This window comes from Protomyctophum bolini, assembly GCF_963924005.1.
Source record: "Protomyctophum bolini genome assembly, chromosome: 11".
In the NCBI taxonomy this organism is placed as follows: domain Eukaryota; kingdom Metazoa; phylum Chordata; class Actinopteri; order Myctophiformes; family Myctophidae; genus Protomyctophum; species Protomyctophum bolini.
This window is the reverse complement of record NC_137872.1, coordinates 43124116-43132563: the sequence shown is the minus strand read 5'-3', so window position 1 is coordinate 43132563 and position 8448 is coordinate 43124116.

Here is an 8448-nt window from a genome sequence, read left to right as displayed (position 1 = left end):
TGTCGGGCCTTGATGCCGTCGCAATGGCTGATTTTACACTTGCTGGAAATAGCCGATCTATACAAGCTGCGACACGTTGTGAGCTTGTAGATGTGAGCTTGTAGATGTGCTGTTTTCAGCACGCAACCAAGTGTAAAATGACTTATATACATGGAGCTGTTATCCCTTCCTATAACATTTTAGTCTAGTTTTTATTTGTTGACGAAATTGTCAGTAAATTTAGTCTTAGTTTCAGTCACCACAGCTTAGTGTTCATTTAGTTTCCATTTAGTTTTCGTCAGTGAAAAAAAGGTAGTGGACGAGCATTTTTCGTCTTAGCTTTAGAGGATACATGTCATCATATAAATACATCAAGGTTACAGTTAGTTTACGCACATGTCATCAAACCATTCAGTTACATAAACATGTTGGCGGTAACGTATACCGCGGCCGGGAGGCCCACTCGGGTCCTCACATCAATACACCGCTCACCTCACCAGTCGGCCAGAGCCACGGTCATCAGTGTTGATTTCGTCGACTAAAACTAAGGCGAAAAATGAGGAAAACTAAATGGAAACTAAATGAAAACTAAGCTATGACGACTGAAACTAAGACTAAATGTATTGACCATTTCGTCAACAGATAGAAACTAGACTAAAATGCAACGCGGCGCGTTGTGAGCTTGTAGATCGGCTATTTTCAGCAAGTGTAAAAAAATTGTCATTGCGATGGCATCAAGGCCCGTCAACATATACATTTTAGTCGACTAAATCAACTGTAGATTTAGTCGACTAAAATCCTATGATATTTAGTTGACTAAAACTATAGACTAACACTAAGACATTCCAGGTGACTAAAATGTGACTAAAACTAAATTAAAATGTGCTACCAAAATCAACACTGGCGGTCATAAGAGCGCATTAAAAACATCATAGCTTACCCAGGGCAATATAGAAGAGTTACGACATTGAGGGGGCAGAAACCGAGCGCTCCAGCGCTGTTCATGCAGCCTGGAGAGTGACAAGCTGGAGATAGAAATTACATTGTTTTCAACCAGGGCGGCGCAAACAAGAGCTATTCTAAGCATATGTGTGCAACATGACAACTGTTTTAAAGTATTGTACAGTAACAACTATAACTAAATCTCTTTGATGTTTATGTTGTACTATTACTACAAAACAATCTAAAATAAAGGGATTTAAGATCATTGAAGCTGGGCTGTTGCCCTGAGTCCAATGCATTTCTGCCTATACTTCCGGTCCAGGACTTGCCCCAGTTGGTTGTCCCCCATTCTCAATAGAACAATTTACAATTTAGACATTTAGCAGACGCTCTTAATCCAGAGCGATTTACAGTAAGCAAGAACAAAAAGCATGGCAATACATCATATACAGTACATAAAAAGTAGTTATCATGAAACATGCGTATAGTGGAACGTAACAGTGGAATATCTATATAATGAGACTATACTATACTATACTAAAGTGCTATGACTACATCAAATGCAATTATAGTGCTGTGATACAGTGATGTCTCGATTGGGGCTAGAATCATGTCAAAACCGAGACTAGTCAGATCTGGCTTCAGAATATCACCTGAACATAAATTCTGCCCCACTAAGACGGCCGTCAATGGATGAATCGGAGAGAGTCCGCGATCGAGGCCACAGATCAACTTAAAGGACCACTTCACCACTTTTCAACCTATCTTCATAATAATAGGTCCTCACTAATAATAATTTAAAAAAATCACGATTCTTTTTCTACTCAGTCTGTGTCTCATAGGACGGCTGTGGGCAGTTTAGAAACCGTCTTCCAGTGACATCATCATTAGGCAGATTATTTTTTTTAAACAAGATTTCTTTACAAAAATATTTAGATTTTCATTATCGTGAGAACGATGGCATCCATTTTCGCATTGCGACTTTTCAGGACTAGAAAGCCTGCAGTTTTTATTAGCTTGTATTCCCCATCGATGATGTCACTGGAAGACGGTTTCTGAACTGCCCACAGCCCTCCTATGAGACACAGACCGAGTATGAAAAAAATTGCACCATTTTTTCATGATTATTAGTGAGGACCTATTATATGAAGATAGGTTGAAAAGTGGTGAAGTGGTCCATTAAAGTCATATCAAAACTATAGTCAGATCTGGCCCAGAAATATTACTTGAACCGGTGAAGACGTCCTGGAAGTGATGTAAAGTTCATCCCCATTATGGGCTGGGATCTGGCCTATGGACCTGAACGTGCACCTGGAGGACGTCACCATGACGTAATTTGGCTTGCTGGGCTATAGTGAAGTATCCAAAAATACAAGTAAAGTACAGATCCTCCAAAAAAATACTTAAGTACAGTAGTCTAAATGTAGGCTATACTTCATTTACTGTCCATCACTGCATGCATGGAAAAAGTACTAGATTTGTCTTTGAAATGTAGTGGAGTGAAAGTCACAAGTAGGCCTATCCTCCAAAAATACAGGTAAAGCACAGATACTTAAGTACAGCTACTCTAAATGTACACGTTCCATCACTGCACCTGTGTACTGTATCGAGCGTCGCAGTCCCGCCCCCTACCAGGGCCCAGGAAATGATTCCCGTTCATTTTCCTCATAGACATTTCAAAAAAGTATTTATTTAAAGCCCTTTTACAAAGGTCAAAGCCAACTGGAGTTGTGACAAATCACGACAACAAACACAATTTTTCGGGGGCCGAACAAATAATTAGAACGAAAAATAAGACGGCAGGTTATACAACACTTTTCTTGGTTGTTTTTCTTCTTTGCAATTATTTGTTTGGCCAAAAATGTTGTGTTTGTTGTCATGATTTGTCACAACTTGCAGTTGGCCTTTTCCGTAATGGTCTTTAAACAAATACTTTTTGAAATGTCTATGGGAAAAATTAATGAGGAATTCACTTCTGGTCTATATATAGCGTCGTCATGAAAGGCTGCGACGCACTATACAGTAAGTATACAGTATTATAAACATACTCTTAAAGTACTACTATAGTCTATATGGAGGAGGAGTACAGACAGTCTCTGTGCAGCAATATGACACTGTGACACATTCCTGTAGATTCAACAATACTCAACAAAATAATAGGAACACTATATGAACGAGGCTGTCAGGACCTGCTCGTCCATGCACGCAGTATCATATACATAATGCTGTGAGGCCTCCACGATTTGAACATGGCAATTGTACACATGTGTGTCATTCATAGAATATGACAATTCTATATGACATTTATAATATAAATAGTCATATGAAATGGAATACAGTGGAAAGACACAAAGGCTTTAGTGTAAAGTATAAATCACGCATCACTATATACAACCCAAACTCCTGAATGCCAAATTTAGCCTAATCTTTTATATATAAACCGAATTCAAATCCTTTTTTTTAAACCATAAAGAAAGCATCTTGTGAGGACCAGGGGAAAAAAAATATCCTCACCTCTATCTATCTTCTACAATTCTTGAGGGGATATTTGGCCCTCGTAAGTATGGAAATACACGCACGCACGCGCGCAAACAAACAATGGACTTTGTGCATGCATGCAGTGCATGCAGAGGAATTCCTAATTAGAACACGGCAGTGTGCTGAATCAGCAACAGCTTTTTAGACACACGACGACAACAACAACAACAACAACAACGTGCACGACTCAACACAAAGCTCTCTTTTATTATTCCCGGCCGTTATCCTGCAGACCTATAAGACGCTGTGAAGAAGAAGAAGAAGAAGAAGAGGAGGATTGCCGTGGCATGGCGTGCGTTCTAATATTTCTCCAGCCATCCCCCCTCCTTCCTCCTCCTCCTCACATGTGTTCCAATTCGATAGGGGGTTTTATTTTATTTTTCCTCCCCCCCCCACCCCCCCCCCCCCCCCCCCCGGCACATGCACGCTGTGATATATCTCTGTTGTCTGTGTGTGATGGTTATTTAAAGGGAGGGCTATGGATTTTCTCCCCCCCCCCCACCCCCCCACCACCATAGAACATAATGGCAAATCAATAATGTGGAAGCCGGCGTACACTGCAGGGAGAAGACGGGTCATTTCATACTCGGGGGTTCTGAAGGATGGGAGGCCGTATCGAAGCCGAACGTCGCAAGCAAAACACCAGAGATGGATCGTTGCCGCGCGGTCGGCCGCGGAGACCTCGTATCTCCGTGTGTTTTCAGATTTTCATGGTTTTTTCTTCCATGCATTTTTATTTGGATTTGTTTGGCCCAATGTAGTCGTCATGACAATTGATTCCTCCCCACACACATTTCTGCGCTGTCTATTGATCACCTGCCAGTGAGGAGCCCCCACCGGGAGGACATACTGTTGTATCCTACTGACTCACCTGTCAGTGAGGAGCCCCCACCGGGAGGACATACTGTTGCATCCTACTGGCTCACCTGTCAGTGAGGAGCCCCCACCGGGAGGACATACTGTTGTATCCTACTGACTCACCTGCCAGTGAGGAGCCCCCACCGGGAGGACATGCTGTTGTATTCTACTGACTCACCTGCCAGTGAGGAGCCCCCACCGGGAGGACGTACTGTTGTACCATACTGACTCACCTGCCAGTGAGGAGCCCCCACCGGGAGGACATACTGTTGTACCCTACTGACTCACCTGCCAGTGAGGAGCCCCTACCGGGAGGACATACTGTTGTGTCCTATACTGACTCACCTGCCAGTGAGGAACCCCCACCGGGATGACGTACTGTTGTATCCTACTGACTCACCTGCCAGTGAGGAGCCCCCACCGGAAGGACGTACTGTTGTATCCTACTGAACTCACTCACCTGCCAGTGAGGAGCCCCCACCGGGAGGACGTACTGTTGTATCCTACTGAACTGACTCACCTGCCAGTGAGGAGCCCCCACCGGGAGGACGTACTGTTGTACCCTACTGACTCACCTGCCAGTGAGGAGCCCCCACCGGGAGGACATACTGTTGTATCCTACTGACTCACCTGCCAGTGAGGAGCCCCTACCGGGAGGACATACTGTTGTGTCCTATACTGACTCACCTGCCAGTGAGGAACCCCCACCGGGAGGACGTACTGTTGTACCTTACTGGCTCACCTGTCAGTGAGGAGCCCCCACCGGGAGGACATACTGTTGTATCCTACTGACTCACCTGCTAGTGAGGAGCCCCCACCGGGAGGACGTACTGTTGTATCCTACTGGCTCACCTGCCAGTGAGGAGCCCCCACCGGGAGGACGTACTGTTGTGTCCTATACTGGCTCACCTGCCAGTGAGGAGCCCCCACCGGGAGGACGTACTGTTGTGTCCTATACTGGCTCACCTGCCAGTGAGGAGCCCCCACCGGGAGGATGTATGTAGACAGAGCCTTCGGTCTTACTCCTCCGCTCCCAGCCCAAATATCACCCTCCTTATTGCCCACATTGCCTCCTCCTCCGAAACGTTTTCGTTACAAAGAAATGTGCCAACACAAATCACATTCTGAGCTTGTATAGATTTTCCTTTTGTTTTGAAATTGTTTTGAAATTGAAAGAAAAGGTAAAAAATCACACCCGTGTGAAGTGAGGGGCGCTTTTATCATCGTACATAATCCATTAATTGTCGATGGGAATTGAATCTTTGTGTAAAGGACAAAAAATAGCCGATTTCTTCGTCCACATCATTTCTCCATTCATTGTCAATGGGAATTTAATGTTTGTGTGAAATGGGCTAAAAATGTGTCTGTGGGGCTTTAAAAATATTGAACCAATGAAAAGCATCAACAAGACCTTTTGACTAAGATGTATATAGTCTATAACTCATGAAATAATAACTACATTTGGACATACAGGGTTTCCACCGGCCAGCGACCATGCAGATGAATGTAGATGCAGAGTTATACACGGGACATGAAATGTCGTTAAAAAAACCTCAGAGGTAATAATCTATTCCTCCTCTCCGCGCGGCTCGATGCAAAGATGTCTCCCCAATTAATTATGCTAAACGTCTGGGTCGGATACATGTGGCGAGCGGGATTTGTCTCAATTATGCCTGTTGTTTAAATCCATAGTGGAGGTACGGTCGGTGGACATAATATTGACACACGCCTATAAGGTCAGGCCTGTGGCTGCCAACATGAGCAATGCTATACAGTACAGCTTGGTGTGCGTGTGTGCGTGCGTGCGTGAGTGTGCTTGTATACGGCCAAGCTACACCAGGCTTTTCTCGTGCGTTTACTCTAAACACGCGCGGCAGGTTTGTGCGCGACCTTCCGGGAGGATATATAGATACGCGCGCATGGGGGCATACGCACGCATTTTTTTTTAGAACTGATCGTATTTTTAGAGAGCGCGTAGGATGGCCCGTGGTATCCGTGCGTCTGGTGTAGCTGGTATCATTGACATAATATTGGTCCTATCCAAACGCACTGTACGCGCGCAGTAAACGCGCGCAGTAAACGCATACGCACGCGCGCAAAATTGCCTGGTGTAGCTTGGCCGATAGGGGTCAAAGTCCCCACAAGTGTAATAGAATTTGAGAAAGAGACTAGGCCAATTTTCTTTGGCCCCCACAATAGATTTAGTTTTGTTTTCATTGTTTTTAGAGACAGGCTTATAGAATTTGTTTTTTTAAGTTTCAAGTTGGGGTCAGGATTATAGACATTTAGAGGATTTGGGGTTTAGTGTAGAGTTTTGTCTGATGATGATCATATACCTGGTTATGCATCAGCAGCAGATCAGCAAGCACCATTGCCGAATGGCGAATGCTAATGTCCGCACAGGTATAGAAATGTGTGTGCATGTGCATGTGCATGTGCATGTGCATGTGCATGTGCATGTGCATGTGCATGTGCGTGTGCGTGTGCGTGTGCGTGTGCGTGTGCGTGTGTGCGTGTGCGTGTGTGTGTGTGTGTGTCAGGGAGGGAAGGAGGAAGATGGCGGTTATTATGGTGACTTAGACAGCAGTTTCCTACCAAGTAGAAATATTACACATGTAGACAGTGAGGCGTATAGTTACTACTAGTTAGACAGTGAGGCGTAATATGGCAGGAATGCCGGAGATCACTGGACTTTTACTTGTAACACTAGTGTTTCTACATTGGAGTATTGATACAGTTTAGGCATTCAGTGATTCACAGTAATAAAGTATTAAAGCAATGTATACAGGTACATCAAGTGCATATTAATCTAGGATCATATAGGTAAACCAAGAACATATATAAAAAAAAATATATATACATTGAAAGTGTAAACACTTCAGTTGTCACTTTGCAATACTACAGTTAGTCATGTCGTATACACATGCCTAAGATTGCTGATATTTGCGCCCCCACAATGTATTTCAAACTCCAGCAATTGTCACACTCAGTTCAGACCAGGGCTGCATGCACGAACAGCGCTCGAGCGCTTGTTTTCTGACCCCTCAATGGCGCAACTCTCTCAGCTGTATGGCTCTGTATAATAGGACGCCAGGTCTATACAAATGGACCTGCTGGCATCCGTCTACATAATTACATTTTAAGCCTGCAAGGTCGTCAAGGCAAGTGTTACATATATACTGGCTGCAGTGTTATACCTTACTGATACTTTCACTAGTGGGCACGCACGCACGCAAGCACGCACACACACAGACACACAGACACACACACAGACACACCCACACACATAAAGAGAGAGAGAGAGGAGTTAAATACAGGGGAGGCGAGGGTCACGGTGGGGGAACGTGTGTTAAAGAGACATGAAACGCCTGCGGGCGGGCGGGCGGGCGGGGAGGGGGGGGGGGGGGGGTCACACATGTTTACACTTTCCATCCTGTCAGTCAGTGTGTGCTGGTATATAGTGCTTCCTCTTTATCAGTGACACAGCTGACAAACCATGGGCTGACTCTCACACACACGCACACACACGCACGCATGCACGCTTTTTTGCAGATATCTCCTGGTTAATCATTCCCGACGCGGTTACTGGTGGTGGTGGCAGTGGCTCAGGGGTATAGAGTGGCCGGACGGTAACCGTTAAGGTTGCCGGTTCGAACCCTGTGGGCTCCCCTCAGAGTTATAGTGTCGAAGTGTCCTTGAGCAAGACACTGAACCCCTAATTGTTCCCGATGTGCTATAGTTGGTGCCTTGCATGGTTTCTGCTGCCATCTGTGTATATATGAATGTGTGTGTGAATGGGTGAATGTAATGCACAATCTCTGTAAAGCGCCTTGGATGAAGGTGCTACATATAAATGCGCCATTTAGGTGGGAACACAGTATAGGAGAGACAGGGAAGCCATTTGAACACCTGAAGACAGTGTTCAAATGGCTTCCCTGTCTATATATTATGGCGAAGCATTTTGAATGTCTGACAGTATAGAGGGGTATACGGCAGGGCACGGCTCAACGGCCCCGGAAGAACAGCCGGGTGGGGAATTGCAATTTCCGTATAAGGTTCCCTATATAGTTCGATTCCCGGGGCTCTCCCAGAGTTAGTGTCGAAGTGTCCTTGTGCAAGACGCTGAACGGC